General features: G+C 43.3%; 1 protein-coding gene across 5 annotated transcripts in view; it reads left to right on the top strand.

Moving 5' to 3' along the window:
• The window catches only part of FBXW11 (F-box and WD repeat domain containing 11), a 2,367,054-nt gene extending 2,354,943 nt beyond the window's left edge, over nt 1–12,111 (top strand). For all 5 annotated transcript variants that reach the window (XM_044069098.1, XM_044069099.1, XM_044069102.1 and 2 more), the window contains one exon: nt 9,069–12,111. The gene's annotated coding sequence lies outside the window, so the exon portion shown is untranslated. The remainder of the gene's footprint in view (nt 1–9,068) is intronic.
• The last annotated feature ends 5,957 nt before the right edge of the window (nt 12,112–18,068 follow it).

The following is an 18,068-nucleotide window of genomic DNA, read 5'->3' on the forward strand; positions in this document are numbered from 1 at the left end:
GATACTTAACTAAGATGCTTCAGAAGGGCCTTTCCTTTTCATGCCTCTGCCATTTCAGCTCATTATAATACAGAGCCACCCCTCTTCTTTCATCCACTACTGAAGCAATTCCTCAGAGGGGCCAAAAACTTAAGACCACCCAGGAGAGCCCCTACTCCAGCCTGGGACCTTAACTTTGTATTGGAAAAGCTCACTCAGAGTTGAAATTCCTTTCTTGGAAAACAGCCTTCCTTCTAGCATCACTTCAGCAAGAAGGGTGTCTGAATTACAGACCCTCATGGCAGTGGAGCCTTTCATCATCTCTCATGTGGACAGGGTGTACAGGACCAATCGCTCCTTTATGCCCAAGGTGGTATCCTGTGTGGCCCTTAATCAGTCTATTCATTTGCAAACCTTCTTTTCTAATCCACAGAACAAAGGGGAATGAATACTGCACTCCTTGGACGTGCACAGACAACTTAGATTTTACTTGGACGAGACTAAGCCTCTCAGGAAATCTGAATAGCTACTGGTTGCATTTGCTGCAGGGGCAGTGGGGAAGGCCATTTCAAAGCAAACCATTTCTAAGTGGATAGTTCATTGCATTCATTTATGCTATAAGCACCATGAAAAACCTACCCCACAGGGGATGAGACCACATTCAACCAGGGCTGCAGCTACCTCTACAGCCTTTCTCAGAGGTGTCCCTACCAGGGACATCCTAGAAGCTTCTACCTGGAGTTCTGTACATACCTTCACCAAGCATTACCACTTGCCAATTTTTTCTAAATCCAGAGCTGGTTTTGCCACTGCAGTCTTGCAGGGCATTATAGCTGGTTCTAATGCTATCTAATTACCTCCTCCCTTCCTTAGCTTTGGGAATATACCCAAATGTATTGACTGCAAGAGTGAAACACAAAGAACATAGTACAGTTGTGTACACTTACCATAAAGGTAGATGTTCGAGTGTCACTGTTGCAGTCCTGGTTACACTCCCTCCAGCCCCCTAACTTCTATTGACTCTACCTCTATTCTTGCTTATTATGCTTAAACCTAATTACTTTGATCAGGGGCTCCCATCCCCCTCCTGATAAGAGGCCTAGGCAAGAGACGGAGTATGATTCTTCTGATCAGGTTTCTATTTCCTCTAATTCCTCTCCTGAACAGGATTACTCCATGCTTCCCTAGGAGGATTCTGATGCTGAAGAATCCATTCCTTCAGCCTCTCCTCCTGAGGATTATTCTTTTGGGGAAACCCCGCATACCATGAGGGTGCATTTCCACTGGGAGAGCCAAGATTATTCTGAATCTAAGAAAATGCTCAGAGAGTTTCTGCTACTTTCTCAGCACAGACCACTTGCTATTCTACCTGTTCTAGACATTGTAGATGATGTATTTTCAGAGTCCGGCTTGTCCCCAGACTTTTTACCCCCTGCACATGCTAAGCCAGACAGATACTACAGGGTCCAGGATTCTCGTAAATTCCTATATAAAAACCCTGCTGCTGTCCTAGAAACTATATCTCGGGGTCCCAAGGGGGTTAGAGCTTCCACTGCAAAAACCCCTGTCCCCTCTGATAGGGATTCCAGGGCTCTAGACAGATGGGGGGGGAGTCTACACTTCTGCTACCCTGGCTGTTAGGGCTTTAAATTGTCAGTTTCATATGCTTAAATATCAGCAATATTTACTGTCACTGCTTAAACAGAAATTGTTGAGAAATACTGAATGTTCAGAGAACAAGGAATTGCAGGATTTATTGCATGCAGCTGAACAAGTGGGAAAGCATACTTTGCAATGTGGTTATGATTCACTGGAGGCCTCTTGCAGGGCCGCTGTTGCAGGTTCTGTTATTAGAAGGCATGCTTGGTTAAAAGAACAGACTCTGCCTGATCGTGTTAAAGCAAAATTATTAGATGCACCATTACAGCATGATACTTTGTTTGGTACTAAAGCAGAAGAGGTTTTGAAAAAATGGAGAATAAAGCAAAATCCATGCAGACAGTCAGATTTCCTATAGGTACAGCCACCAGGTTTAGCAGGAGCTGGCCTTCCAAAAATTGGTTCTTTCCAGTGTCAGACCACAAAGAGGCAGATACAGGCATCCCAGAGGCAGATCTCAGCCTCAAGGTTCATACAGGCCTAAACAATGTGGTGCTCCTGCATCCAAAGGCAGAGAAGACAAATCACAACCTTACAGGAAACCGTCCCAATGACTTTCCTCTACCAGTACCAAGCACTTCTCTTTTGGCAGCCCCCTTGGGGGGGAAACTAGCACTTTTTTCATCAAATTGGCAAATGGTTACCCAAGACAAATGGGCCCTGAACATAGTGTCCCAAGGCTACAGGTTCCATTTTCACACTCTACCAAGGTCAAAAGGTATGCCAGACCTGTCACACAATCAATGGGCAGAGGCACAAAAACAAATTACAGCCCTCATGGACATGAGGGCCATTCAGCGAGTACCACAACAAGAGCAGGGGCAAGGATTTTACTCCAGACTTTTCCTAGTACCCAGAAAGGACAAAACCTGGAGACCAATACTGGACCTGTCTATACTAAATATATTTCTGGAAGTTCCAAAATTCAAGATGTTGACTCTACAGCAGCTACTGCCCATGCTGGGCAAGAAGGCTTGGCTCGTAACTTTGGACCTAAAAGAGGCATTCCTGCATGTCGCAATCAGACAATCTTGCAGAAGATGCCTCAGATTCATAGCTGGCTCAATGCATTACCAGTTCTCTGCACTGCCCTTTGGCTTATCTACTGCGCCCAGGGTCTTCACAAAATGCTTGGCACCAGTAATTGCGTATTACAGACAAAAAGGAATTCAGATATATCCCTACTTGGACGACTGCCTAATTCAAGCAGCTAAAGCATCTGGTGTTTGTAAAAAGATTACTAATTGGCTTAGGGTTCACAGTGAACAAAAAGAAATCTAAACTAGTGCTCTCTCAAGAGATAATATTCTTGGGTGCAAGCTTAAATACAACTGCCCAGATGGCTTATCTCACGCCAGACAAACAAAAGCAACTGACTTCTTACTTCAAGAAATTGGCAACAAAAAAACACCTATCTGCAAGGAAAATCCTGCAGGCTTTGGGTTTCATGGCATCCTGCATTCTACTAATTCCATATGCCAGACTGCATATGAGGAAACTACAATGGTATCTAAAAAGTGTTTGGACTCTGCATTGCCACAGCCTGGAGACGGTAATTGCACTCATTCCCTGCCTGCAACAGGATTTTCGATGGTGGGCAGAAGCCTGTCACCTCAACAAGGGTCTGCCATTCAGTTTACCCACAGCCGGACAGACACTGACAACGGATGCATTAGATTATGCCTGGGGAGCCCATATGGCAGGAAAATGTATTCAGGGCACATGGCCTGCAAACCAGATTCATCTTCACATCAATCATGGTCATGTGGAACATAACAAGCAGGGCGGTACACATTCCTACCCCCTTTGCAGACAAGCAATGACCTTATGGGACACAACATTGACTTTTCAAATTCACCTGCAAGCACAATCCCTGCCAGGAAAAACAAATACTCTGGCAAATGAACTAAGCAGAAACCTCATGGATCCCCACGAATTGAAACTGGATCCACAAGTCGTCTTCATGATAATAAGGAAATGGGGATGCCCAGACATAGATCTATTTGCCTCCCCTCACAACTACCAATTGCAGAGATTTTGCACAAGGATTTATCACAAACAAGCATGGAAAGTGGACGCCCTATCCTTCAGCTGGAAAAAACTAACTGTATATGCTTTCCCCCACTGACTCTCCTTCCCAGGGTACGTTTAAAGGTCAGACAAGAGAAACCAAAAATTATACTGATTGCACCAGACTGGCCACACCAGCACTGGTACCCAATCCTAAAGAGCTTGTCTCAAGGTCCAGCATGGATATTGCCTCAAACTTCTGACTTGCTGACCCAACAAAACAATCAAATTCTGCACAGCCAACTCAGGACCTTAAATCTGACAGCATGGCGGATAATGTAGCCATTCAGAACACTCCACTTTCAAAAGCTATTATGGATGTTATTTTGGAGGCCAGGAGGCCCAGCACCAGAAAATCTTATGCAGAAAAATGGAAGAGATTCTATGCTTGGAACCAGGAACAAGGCATTGACACGTGTGTACCAAATATCCCTCAGATTTTACAATACCTAACTGAGATGCTGAACCAAAGGCCTTTCCTTCTCATCAATTAAGATTCCTGCCTCTGCCATTTCAGCCCATTACAATACGGAACCACCTATCTTTTCTCATCCTTTAATAAGGGGCCAAAAACATCAGGCCTCCAAGGAGAGCACCAATTCCAGCCTGGGACCTCAATTATGTTTTGGAAAAACTCACACTGCCTCCTTTCAAGCCAGCATCAACAGCAGATATAAAATCCTTATCCTGGAAAACAGCTCTGCTCCTAGCAATAACCTCAGCAAGGCGAGTGTCAGAGTTACAAGCACTCATGGCTGTGGAACCTTTCATCATTTTTCATCCAGGCAGGGTTTCTCTGAGGACAAACCCTACATTTATGCCTAAGGTGGTGTCCAATGTGACCCTTAACCAAAGCATTCACTTGCCAACCTTTTATCCTAATCCACAGAACAAGGGTGAGAAAATTCTGCATTCTTTGGACATACACAGGCAGTAACGATTCTACTTGGACAGAACTAAAGCTTTCAGAAAGACTGAGCAACTTTTAGTGTCATATGCTGCAGGATCACAAGGAAAGGCTATCTATTTCAAAATGGATAGGCCATTGCATCCGTTTCTGCTATTTTCAACATGGCAAATCAGTGCCTAAGGGCATTTGGCCTCATTCCACAAGAGCAGCAGCCTTCCTCAGAGGAGTACCAACCAAAGATATCTTAGAGGCTGCAGCTTGGAGTTCAGTGCACACCTTCACAAAGCATTACCACTTACCTCTGTACTCTAAATCCAGAGCAGGCTTTGCCACTGCAGTTCTGCAGGGCCTTATTGCCTCTCCTAATCCTATTTAGCCCAGCCACCCTTCCTCAGCTTTGGGATTCAACCCAAGAGTAATGACTGCAACAGTGAAACACGATGAACATAGTACAGTTGTGTACCTACCATAAATGTAGATGTTAGTGTGTTCACTGTTGCAGTCCAGGTTACCCACCCACCATCCCCCTTTTCTTTACTGGGGTTTATCTGCACTTCTCTATCCTATACAACCTGTTTGGTGTATTTGCTTGTAGATGAAGGAAATGGCATTTTTGTGCATGCATTTGTATTGGCATATTTTGCAGTCTACCAATGTGGGGGCTCCTGACATCTGGGGCAAGAAATAGAGGAAAATGGCTTCTGCTGCATCTTTTATACCCCCTGGCGCACTGACGTCAGGGAAGAGGCGACAGCAACCGACGCCGGACCTAGACTTTGGAATTCTGGCCGACTGAGGGTAGCCTACCAGCAGGATAACCCAAGAGTAATGACTGCAACAGTGAATACACTCTAACATCTACATTTATGGTAGGTATACAACTGTACTTTTTTTTTGTAGGAGTAGTAGCTTATGTCCTTTGGAATTTTGGCTTTTGAAACTTTCTAGTCCTTGTTTGTGTATTGGACCTATTGGGTCTTTTGTGGAAGGCTTTCCTTCCTTTTTTGTGTGCGTGCATACTCGCCATGTCTGATAAGGTTTCAGGTTTTAAAATGTGTGACCTGTGGCTGTAAGAGTCTGCTTCAGGATCCACACAACCTTAAGGAATTTTGCAACTTTTGCTCTTTTGACCTAGAGCTTTATTTGATTACTGCTCTAAGTTGGTTCTGATGGACCTTCTCCTTGCTCAAATGTGAGACTTGGTGCCTTCTATTTCTGGGTTCTCTTCTTCCAGGAAGACTTTGGATAAGGTGAAGCAAAGACCCAGGGAGAGACGACGGATTCCCCCAAGGATATATCAGAGTCTGATGAGGTTTCTGGACCCCTCTGTTGCGAAAGGAAATTTTATGAAGTTCCCTCAGTCATCTGATCTGACAGCATTTCCTTTGGAAAGACTACTGGATGTGGTCTATTGATCTTCATGACACTTGTGGATCTTAATGACGTTCACATCATATTGGCCAGTCAGTCCAGAAGGTTCTTACTGCTCTGGCTGGGAGCCAGTCATTTCCAGTTCAGCGTGGTGCCCTTTGGTCTCACCCCTCCCATGGGTATAAGGTTATGGCAGCAGTAGCAGCCCAGCTTGGGTTATAGATGTTCTCATTTTAACAGCTGGCTTATGTCCCCCACAAAGGATTCACTGATTCTTGCAAGAGACTCATTACGCTCGTTTTGCTCTTTGTTAGGGGTTACCGTAAATTTCAGAAAAATCTGTAGACTTTAATGACCTTTTGTGGTAGAATTTTACTGTATAGTTCATTTATTTTTAACTTCATCAAAAGAGGAATATTAGATATCTGTTCTTTTTTAAATTGTTGCCACTAGTATGTTGGTTATGTGGTGTGGTTTTCTGTGTAGTACACCACTTCAAAAATCGCAAGTGATGATGGTTCAGAAAATTGTGTGAAGCGATAGACCAAGCCTTGAAAATAGGGACTAATCCAGAAATAGGGCTACCATGTGCAGGGGTAGATGAGGCTTGACAATCGGGACATTCTTCCAAAATGAGTGAAGTTGACCGTTCTGCTTCCATGCAACACTGAAAAGACTTTTTAGCTACAAAGCCCCAGCAGTGTCCTTTGCTTTCAGCATTCCCAGCTATATCTCATCCATTCTGCACAACTCTCAGTAGCTCATGACAATTGTTGAAGGGAAGAATGAATGACTGAAAAAAGCTGTATTTCCTTGCAGCTTGTCGCAACAGCCAACACACTATTTTAATTGGCTGACACGCACAAGATTGATTCTGTTGTGACATGCAACCATGCCTCAATTATATGATTGTAAACTAAATAGCACTTGGCCTCTGCACTGCATTGCAAAAGAAGAAAATATATATGTACCACAGTTATATGACAAAGCTGCACCAGTTTGTTTTCTAGCAAAAATATTTTCCTCACAGGTGGACACTTGTACTTAGTAGACTTTGCTACCCACCAGAGCACTCGTGTACCTTTGCGCTAGCATATTGTTTTGGAGTTAAAATGAGCACAGTTATGCCCCCAACTGTGTTAAAATGAGCACAGTTATGCCCCCAACTGTGTCTGCCATGACCATTTTGCATGCAAGAAATGCTTGAGGAAACAACATTTCAGCTTTGACACGGACTGTAATGAGTCTGAAGCAGCTGGCCTGGTACCACTTGCAGTGTAGTTAATTGGTGGCTTCAGGAATTTCTCACTGTTCACTTTTTCCATGCCACTTGTGTGATTAGAATGTTTAGTGGAAGCATAGTGATTGTTACTTGGACATCTCCCAGATGATTAGTGTGGCAGTGGGTTTCCTAACATATTTGTCAACATTGTGCAGGTTCCTGAATTAACGCCTGAGCTCTAGTCAGTCTTTACAGATTTTTTCCCCTTCGTTTTCTGTAGGTACTTAAGCTTCTTTTTGCCTCCTAAAACTGTTAAGTAATTGGTTGGGCTGTTCTAAGTGTTCATAGGTGTGTACTAGGCTAATGGCTCTGGAGCCTTTACAAGCCTAGCCCATAGAATTACCCTGGCATTGTGCCATCCGACCTTAGTTTCCCAGTGCCTCTGTCGAGCAGAGCCACTGGAGTGCTCCCCGGGGTGAATTTTCTATTTCCCATCCACTCATCAAGATTTCTCTTGGAGGGCCAGTGAGGTCCTCTGCTTGACATGTATGGGAAGTCTATTCCATAGCATGGGCAGTCTCTCTGTTATGAACCTGTCCCTCCAGCATGTTCTGTTGATTGTGGTAATGAGGTTGAGGTCTCTGGAGCGTGTGGTGTGGAGGGAATGGGATTTCGTTAGATGTAGCATTTCTAACGGAGCTGGTTCAGACATGGCTTTGTAAGTCAAGCAGAGATCGCCTCCAAGTAGGCGGTATGAGACAGAGAATAGTTGGAGTTTTTTTAAGCCTGTCCATATAGGACACGTGTTTAAGACCTAGGATCCTCTCTGTAAGGCACTTTTGCGGCCTCTCCAGTTGTTGCAGGTGTCTAGTGAGGTGCATGCCAAATGGGACATTGTACTTGATTGGCCTAATGAGAGAAGAGTAGAGGGAGACAATGACCTTTCTTTCTGGATGCAAAACCCTTAGTAATGAGATGTGCCACATAGAGGGACTTTCTGACCACAGTGGCAATGTGGTGGTCAAAAGAAAGGTTGCTGTCGCCCTTTGTTCCCAGATGCCTTATAACTCTTGTGCTCAGTGGACTACCATCGATGTGGTAATTCATGTGAACCGGGTTTTTCCCAAAGGGGATGACATGTTTTTTGGCATTGATCATAAGGCCATGGTTCTGACACCAGTTGTTGATCTCAGTGAGGCTTTTCTGTAGGATGTCAACATCGCTTGGAGAGTTAATAGCTCCCAATTTGCAATCGTCTGCAAATTTTGTCAGCCAGTGACCCTTCGTGTTGGCCTGGACTTCAGAGAAGTAGATACCAAACAGGAGAGGACCAAGGACCCGAACCCTGTGGGACTCCACTTGTGACTGGTCGGCACTCTGAATTGGAGTCAGCTACTTTCACACTGGGTTCTATCTGTGAACCAGTTTTCAACTCACCTAGTGATATAGGGGTTGGTGCCTAGCTTAGTGAGTTTTTCTATGATTCCTGAGTGGGGAATGGTATCAAAGGCCTTGGCCAGATTGAGGTAAGGCTGTATGAACCACCTTGCCTTCATCCTCAGCTCTTCTGAGTGAGTGGTTTTGCATTTACCCTTGCATGTTGAGGCCTTGTAGATGAAAGGAACTGCAGTGGACTCCGCAGACAGATTAAAAATTAATCAGGAGTGAGCAAAAACTGCCTGAAGTGCAAGTTAATATCCTAGAATGCTTTGGGTCTGAGATGGTCATGCTTAGTCTACTGGTACTTTGCAAATGTTTAGTCAAACACTAGGCTTAGACTTTGTCCATGCTGTTTGTATTTTTTTAATAACGCAGTGTAGAATGCTTGCGATAACACTTTGTTTTTGAATTTTTCAGGGCTCAACAGATTTAAACTACTGGATCTTCGGCTCCTGACTGCTGAAAACCTTGGAAATTCCAAAGTTATACATAACTAAGGAGGAGGAGATTTATTGGAGCTGCAGGCAGATGCAAAACAGCAAGATAAATATCTTTGGAAAGTGTTTATATTTTCTTGCTGTTTTCCGTTGTGAACCCTTGACGACTTTCTTTACTAGAAAATTATAGACTTCAGGTGACAAGCCATGCCAAACCTGTTGCTGAAACAAATGTCCAGATAACAGTTTTGATGCAAAATGAGCTACAGGGCCTCTCTGAGAGGGAAGCTGCAAACTGCCAATAAATGACTTTGGCTTAATTTATATTGCTTTGCACTGTATATCCTTGGATTCAAATGGAAATGGTTCCTGTTAAAGTTGGGTGCCAAACACATACCCATGTAGTTAAGAGTTTGTCTTCAGAATCCAGATATTGCTTTACAGATTTTGCACAGGAATTTGGATGGTCAGAATTTTGTTCTTCAGAGGTGCACGTCGAACAACTAAAGAAACATGTCAAGAACGTGATATGTTACTTTTTAAGGATTTTTTTTATATTTGCTTCACAAGTAGCAATTTGGTTATATTTCAGATTTCTGTAATTGATTGTTTTAATGTAGTTAGCTGTGTATATTAGTGTTTTGTCCATAACTGTGTTGTGTATTAAAGCTTTGTACCTTAGTTTAATAAACCTTTTTGTTTGAGGATTAAGTACAATGGCTTGAATTGGTAGCATGCAGATTCTCTGTTTTTCACCTATCATGTCACATTAATAACTTTTTAAAAACTTTTTAAAAAGTAGTACATACAAATTTTAGAAAACAGTAATTTAACTGTGCCAGCTTTCAGATTTTTTTTCAGTTTCATAACTTTTACACTGGGTATGCTTTTGTTTATTCTGTTTTTTTTTTTCTTGTAGCTGTTAGATCTGTCTCTACTTTTTCATCACATTTTAAGGAAACTTTATTCCCCTGTACAAAGCACTTCTTGCTTTACTCAGTATATACCATTTTTAGAAACAGACAAGCCTCAGTACTTAAGTTTGAATTTTTTTTCATCCAGTTAATGTAAAAAAAAAGGGGGGGGTGATAAAGCTAGTGTGACCCCCTCTTGGTTGCCCAGTATTACCCTGCAGTTTGTAAATAGAGAAAAACAAAGTGGCATAAAAAGCTTGCTGCAATCTCTACTATTTCCAGTTGCAGCAGATCTGGAATGCGCAGTTTTATGCGTTTGCATTGTGCCGAATAGGCAACGGACAGGTTTCCAGCTTAGATTTGGCTCTTCATATGAAGTCCTATTTTTCTTTTCTGTTTGCTCTCCATTTCAGGACTTGTACTGGGAGAGCTGAGAGTTGGCGATAGTATAATGTATGTTTTTTCAGCTGCCTGCGGCCCAGAGAAAATTTTTGACGTTAGCGTCTCACTTTGGCTCTATGCATGACTTGTGTCTGTAGATACAGTTTCATTTGTTCATTTCATAGGGATTTTGTATTTTACAGATTACAGGTCTTGTCAGAATGTCCTCTCTGTTAACATACCCTATTCCATGCTGTCATTTTGGATTTATTTCTGTGTAGGTGTTTTTTTTCTGTAGTAGTTAAAAAGATTAATGTATCGTAATTTTACTTATTGTAAATTATAGCAGAAGCACTGAAAACAGTAATGGGAACAATGTTTGATCATTTTTAGTGGGTGTGTGGTGAAAATGCATTTCAGAGCTGAGTCATCCCTGTATAAACACTGCTCACAGCTTTGCAGCAGTCTGGAATTGAACTGCTGCCACTATTTGTTTTTTGTTTACATGTAACATATGTATGAATTTGTCTTTGATTATTTTAATTTGTTTTATACCACCCCATTCCAGAAGGCACATTATTATTAGTGACTATCCATGTATTTTTTTTTGTCAGCATTTTTGTAAACTTTACCAGATTGTACCTACATTTATTTCAGTCTAGAAATGAATTCCTGAAAAGGTGTGAAAAATACTTACTCTGAAGTGTCTTAGTAACAATTGAGGACCGAGGTGTACATGGTGTCTCTGCCTTAATGACCCAAGGCCAGGAAAATAGTATGTACGTCCATTAGTGTTCTGGAAGTGGTTAGTAATAGAAAACATTACAGTAGGCTTTTCCCTCCTGCCTTAGATTGTGGAGGCTTGTCAGATGTGCTGGTGGCTACTTTTGAAAATATCTAATGGCAGAAGTGTATGTTTTGCCAGTGACAGAAGAAATTTGCATGTGCATGCACATCTATGACCTCTTCAACTTGCTGCTAGATAGACATTGAACCCCAAGTATTGTCCCAGAGCATTGCATATATGCCCCCCCCCCCCCCATTTACAGCAGTTCTGGTAATGGAACTGTACATAGTCGCTCCCTAGAAGGTATTTGACAGTCTGAAGGAAGTGTTGAGTGCTTGGCATTCTGCAGATTTAAAAAAAAACATTTTTGGAGGGGTTACAATGAAAGTAGTGCATTTTTTCAGTTATCATGGCAATATTTTATGGAAATGTAATCACACTGAAAATCTGTGTTCCTTCACTTCTGCATATAGGTCTGAGTTGTGTTTTTCCACCAATAGTGTAGTTCCTTTTCTTTAAAAAGTGGAAGCTAAAACTTTGTCATAATTCCCCAAAGATGCATTACAAGTCGTATGTGTAATTTAAGCTTTCTGGCTGTATGCAGTATTTTAAGGCAAAAATATTGCAATTGGCATTCAAGGAACAATGACTTCTAGGGGTGGGGAAGTAACCAGGCTGTTTTCTGAAAGTTTTTGAAACCGTTATTGAATGAACCACTGTACATTAATGCTATAAAATTCCCAGAAACTGGGATGCTCTAATTTTAATATGTAATGTTTGCCATTTTTTGAGGGGGGGGGGTGTGGGCTAGCAAATGTTAGTGTAAGTAGTTCATTGCACCTGTTAAATTGTACAGATAGCATTTATGACCTAAATCTTTATACTGTGGAATGTGCTTAATTAAAAAAAAGTAAATAAAATTCTGTGGTTATGCACCATAAGTGTTGTGCTTTTTGTGGCTGTGTGTGTTCAGTGCTCATATTGATGAAAGTTATAGGAATGGAGAGTTGTCTGGGCCTCATCTTGCACTAATTCGTTTGTAAACCGAAATGTGCATTTGTGTACTGCAGTCAGACTTTCCATGACTTTGAAGCTTGTCATTTTGAGGTCTTGTTTCGGGATGTTCTCTCTAGTTGGTAAGTTTTGAAATTTCATCTTTTGAGGACTTGACTTAGTACAGTCTCTTGCAATTCTAGAGGTGTACACTGTGATGTCATATGACTGATTTCAGAGAATGCATCCAACAACCCTATTGATCCACAATTATTTGCTTCTGGTCACAGTTTCCTTGATGCCCACAACTGATAATGCACCCACTGCCTGCACTGTATTTGGAGAGCTTTTGAGTATCCTTGACACTATGATATTCAGTGAATTGTAAGCTTAGGTGCCGGAACATTCTGTCAGGGGGATGCATAATGTAGTGTCATCACAAGGCTTTGTGCATCTGTCTTGTACACACTCAGCTTGTGCTTCCTGTCCTGCTGAGGACTTTTTTTGCTTGTTTCTTTTACTACGTATTCAAAGTACTGGGTGAGCTTGGGCATCCTTGCTGAAGCTAATGTGAGGAGGTTGTGGTATTCCCCCCTTTAACTCTATTAGGAAGTGGATTCAGTAGTGACCCAGAGGTTTGTGCTGTATAAATCAGTTAACCTATGTGGAATGGATGCCTCATTGTCTAAAGAAGAAAGGGGATTTTGCTCCACTTTTAGTGAAAAACTCAGTCTCACAAAGTCTACCTTAAACTGACCTTTGGCTTCTTTTCCTTCAGAAGAGTCCTTGAACCAGTGCTTAGGAGAGAAGCCTGAGAAAATGTATTCATTAGTATTTTGTGTGGGGAAGTGATAGGAAGCATTACAGCAGGCTTCTCTCTCCTTTCTTGGATTGTAACGGCTTGTCAGCTGTGGTGATGGCTGCTTTTGAAGGAAGCACCTTGATTTTGGTTCACTTCCTGTTAAAGGCTTATAACTTCTGTAACCCCCCTCCAAGGAGTGGAGTGATATACCGGGCATTCAAATGTAGATACCTTTATGGTGTAGCATAGATCCTAGACACCACTACCTTTGCAATCCATAGTTTTGGATACCTTGCACAAGAGTTATTCTCTCGTTTAAGGTACTGCATTGTGCATAGATTCTAGATGCCATACCATGCCACCGTTGCAATCCATAGTTTTGGACAGGTTACATAAGAGTTATTCTCTCAGTTCTTGAGGTACTGTGTTGTTCCACATTCTTTTTCTCTATCTCAGTCCGCCCTTACAGGTTGAGCTGTAGAGAAGCTTACATCTCCCCCCTTATTTTCCATGAATCTGTCATGAAGGTCCTTTCAGATGAGTGCTTCAAGCTTTTAATGTAGCCTGCTGCAACTTTGTGTTGAAGCTGTAGCCTGAGTGACAGCATTTATGATATTTGAACCAGAAGGTGTGGCAGTTCAGTGTGTCCATTACAGAAGAATTAAGGTAGGTATAGTGAGATTTTTTGGCTCATGTCATGCTTCCTCCTTATTCTGAGATCAGTCTGTTCTGTCATGTAGGAAGCACCTGGACTTCCATGTGGAGTCTTCATCCCTAGAATACCAGTGGCAAACATGGTGATCCCCCACTATCCACATCAGAAACCCCCAAATTTGGGCAGTTCTTTCAAATGAAGAGACTGAAAGCAGGATGACCAACAGACCCCATGTCTTCTAGTGAAGACCCTGAAAGATTTCTTTCAAACTCTCTCCCCATTGGACCTCCTGGGTGGTCCTCCCTGCAGGCAACATAGTTTCATAGTTTAGTACTAGGCTATCTGCCCTGGGGCATTTGTAAGCCTAGCCATAGTGATGTGGCTTTCGCCACCCCATAAAATGGTACAAAATGTACAAAATGCACAGAATAGATTTAGAATACTGTGCCTCTGTCTAGTAGTGACACAGTGAAGGTCCCCTTATGTAATAGAATTAGTGTACTGTGTGCCCCTGTCTAGTAGTGACACAGATGTGACCCCTGGGGTAAACTTACGATCTCCCATCCACTCATCAAGATTTCTCTTGGAGAGTCAGTGAGGGGCTCTGCCTAACATGAACTGGGATCTTGTTCTAGAGCATGGGAAGCCTCTGGGTTATGAATCTATCCCTCCAGCATGTCCTATTCATACTTGTGCTGAGGTTTAAGCCTTTAGCTCTCATGGTTCTGATGGATTTGGATTTTTTGAGGTGGAGCGTGTCCATCAGTTCCTGATTGGACATGGCCTTGTACGTCAGGCAGAGATCACCTCCGAGCAGGCGGTATGCATCTGAATAGAGCTGGAGTTTCTTTAGTCTGGCAGAATAAGACATATGATGGAGACCCTTGATCCTCTTGGTGAGGTACTTTTGTGATCTCTCCAGTTGTTGCAAATGCCGGGTGAGGTACATACCAAATGGGACATTGTACTCAATCATGGGTCTGATAAGGGAGGAGTATAGGGGTAAAATGACATCCTTGGATCTGGATGTGAATCCCTTCATGATAAGGTGTGCAAGGTAGAATGTTTTTCTAACCACTTTGGCAACATGGGTGTCAAATGAGAGGTCGCTGTCGACTTGGGTCCCTAGGTCTCTGATTACTTTTTCCGTACTCAGTGGGTTGCTGTCTGTGATAATTTGTGGGTACTTTGTTTTTCCCCAAAGGGGATGATTATACATTTTTTGGCAATTTAGTTTAAGGCCATGACTCCAGCACCAGTTGTCCGTTTCTGTGAGGCCGTAGGATGTATGTGTCAGCTGGTGTATCGACTGTGGCGCCTAGTTTGCAGTCATCTGCGAACTTTGTCAGCCACAACCCTCCCATGTTTGCTTTAACATCTGAGAAATAAATGCCGAACAAGAGGGGTCCCAGGACAGATCCCTGTGGGACACCACTTGTGACTGGCTTTGAGTCTGACATTGCTCCAGCGATTTTAACTTTATGGGTTCTGTCCTTTAGCCAGTTTGCAACCCATCTAGTGACATAAGGGTTTACATTTAAGCTGTTGAGCTTATCTATGATGCCTGAGTGTGGTATTGTGTCGAAGGCCTTAGCCAAGTCCAGGTAGGCTGTATGGAATGCTTTGCCCTCATCAATGGCTCTCGTGACTGTTTCGAAAAAGTCAACCAGGTTCAAAAGGCAGGATCTGCCCTTTACAAAGCCGAACTGGGTGGGGTCAAGTGTCTGTAGGTCTCCAATGTCTCTGTTTGAGTTCCGTAATGATTCTTTCCATAGCTTTGCAGAACAGGCTGGTTAAGCTTATGGGGCGGTAGTTCCCAGGGTCTGTAGAGGTACCCCCTTTGTGGAGTGGGACCACTGTTGCTGTACGCCAGTGTTCAGGTACATATCCTGTAGTAAGGCTAAGGTTAAAAAGCATTTTTATCTGCGGGTTTAGCTCCTCTTGGAGTTCACGTAGCATGCAACCTGGGATACCGTCAGGTCCCATTGATGCTGTGTTTTTAGCTTTGCTGAGGGCGGCTCTCTCCTGGACATCTGAGATGACAGGGAGATTACATTCAGCTGGGATAAGTATTTCTACTTTTGGGGGTGAGGGAGGGGAGATTTGCACTGAACCTGTCAGGCAGAATGTTGGCAATATCTGTGGGTTCAGTGTATTTTTTGTTGTGAACTAACTCTGAGCATATCTGAGGGTTTCCACCCAGGTTTCTAACATAGCTGAAGATGGCTTTGTGGTTATCTTTAGTGTCCTTAGCGATTTTTCTCTCAAAGTTGGCCTTGGATGTTTTTGAGAGAACGTAGTTTTCTGCTAGTGTTGATCAGAGATGTCTTTCCTTTATGGGATTTTGCTCTGTCGTGCAGTAGCTTCCTTCTTTTGTTATACAGTTTGTTTATGGCTGAGGTCCACCAGACAGGACGCTTGCCTTTGGTGGAGAGGGACTTGGATTTATTTGGGATTGCATGATCCATGCATTCTTGGAGATGTCCATAGAAAGCATTTGTGAAGGATTCAGCATTGTGGGATGTGGTATCCACTGACCCAGTGGGCTTAAAGGATACCATCTCAGTCTTAAGAAGAGTGAAGTCTGCTTTTGAGAAGTTTTTCACTGTGATCTTTTGTGCTGGGGGTGGAGGTGGGATATTTATATCCAGGGTGATTAGTTTGTGGTCAGATCTTACTAGTGAGGGGTGTACCTCCGGTGTGGAGCATTTTGTCCCCATGTTTGTGATGATCAGGTCTAGTATATTATCTCCCCTAGTGGGAGAGGTGACTAGTTGTTCCATTGCATTTGAATTTATGAATTCCAGGAACCTTTGGGCTAGGGTGTTAGGGCTAGAATAATGTACCCAATCTATGTTAGGGTAGTTGAAGTCTCCCAGTATGATAGTGTTTTGTGATCCATTCATATCCTCCAATGTCTTCAGGAAGGCTGAGTGGGTTTCCTGAGATTGCGAGGGTGGTCTGTAACATGCTACCAGTTGTATAGCAGTTTTGCCTATGGTTAGTTGCACCTGTATGGTCCCCGATGCTTCATGTGCTGCTACTAACCTGGAGGTGTGGGTGTCCTTGATGAATATGGACACTCCCCCTCCCTTTGTAGTTCGGCCCGGGTTTTGGGGCCGAAAAGCATGATACGAGGTATAGTCTGGTAGCGCTGGGGTGCTCTCAGGAGCCTTGAACCAGGTTTCAGTTACTGCACAGATGTCTATGTTCTCCATACTGAGGAGTGCATCGAGTGCCTGCATCCTGAGATTTAGACTTCTGGCGTTGAGCAGCATTACCCTTAGATTTTTTCCATTTTTGTTATCTAAGGAGGTGGGTTTGTCTTTTGAGCCTTGCCTAAAAAAGGCACTATGGGGGTGGCAAGAGCCTTAGCCAATATCCAGAAGCCCAGTGGTGACAGGTGCAAGCCGTCCCTTGCGAAGCAGCGTGGCTTGTCCAACATGTCATCCCAGGCAGACAGACATTGGATCCCCTTAGAATGACACCAGTACTTGAGCCAATTATTAAAGCTGATCATCTTGTCTTTGTATTGTGGCATCATTCTTGGTGAGGGCAAGATGCTGCTCAGGGTCAGGGTTATACCAGCCTGGGCTACATAATCAGAGAGCTCCTCTGTATCTTTTCATGTAGTCCAGGGAGGTACGTCTCAGGTCATTCACGCCAGCATGGACAATGACAGAGTCTTTGTACTTGCTTTGGAGTGACCTGAGTGTGTGTGTTATGTGGCGGATCCTAGCTCCCAATAGGCAGCTCACAGTCACCCTCTCCTTGTTCAGCCTGGTAAGCGGGACATCAGTGTGTCTGACTATAGAGTCACCTATTACTAGTGTATCAGGCATAGTGTTTGGCCTTAAGGGCTGTGATTGATTGACACACTGATTTATTGAAGTATGTGTTGCATGTGTTTTGTTTTGAGGTGGTAGATTTATGGATGTCTGCTTAGGGAGCCTCTGTTGTTTTGGTAAGATGTCCTTCAAGGATGCATCTGCAGTCATAACATATGGGTTGGCCTGCCTCGGGCAGCCCTTCGGTCGGCCGGATTCCAAAGTCTGGGTCTGGCCTCGGCTGATGTCGCATTCCCCGACGTCATAGCTTCTGGGGTATAAAGGCATCAGCCGACGCCATTTTCCTCAGTCTTTCTTGCCGTGCGGTGCCTGAAGCAGAAGCTGTTCGCAAGTGCCAGTCGGTCAGATCCAGAGATTCAGCTACCGAATACTTCAAAAAAAGCTAAGTACCCCGTTGGGGACTCTTTCTTGCCTCAGCCGATGTCAGACAAAGTAAATAATTGTTTAACTTGTGGGAAATAAATACCTCATAAGGATTTCCACTCTTACTGCCTTCCTTGCTTAGGCCCAGACCACGACGTATCAGCTTGTTTAGCCTGTGCCTCCTTCAACCGACGGACTCTTAGACGTCGGTCTGAGTTTGCAGAAGAGTTTTTCGGA

The sequence above is a fragment of the Protopterus annectens genome, chromosome 4.part0 (genome assembly GCF_019279795.1).
Source record: "Protopterus annectens isolate FY-2018-M chromosome 4.part0, PAN1.0, whole genome shotgun sequence".
Classification (NCBI taxonomy): Eukaryota; Metazoa; Chordata; order Ceratodontiformes; family Protopteridae; genus Protopterus; species Protopterus annectens.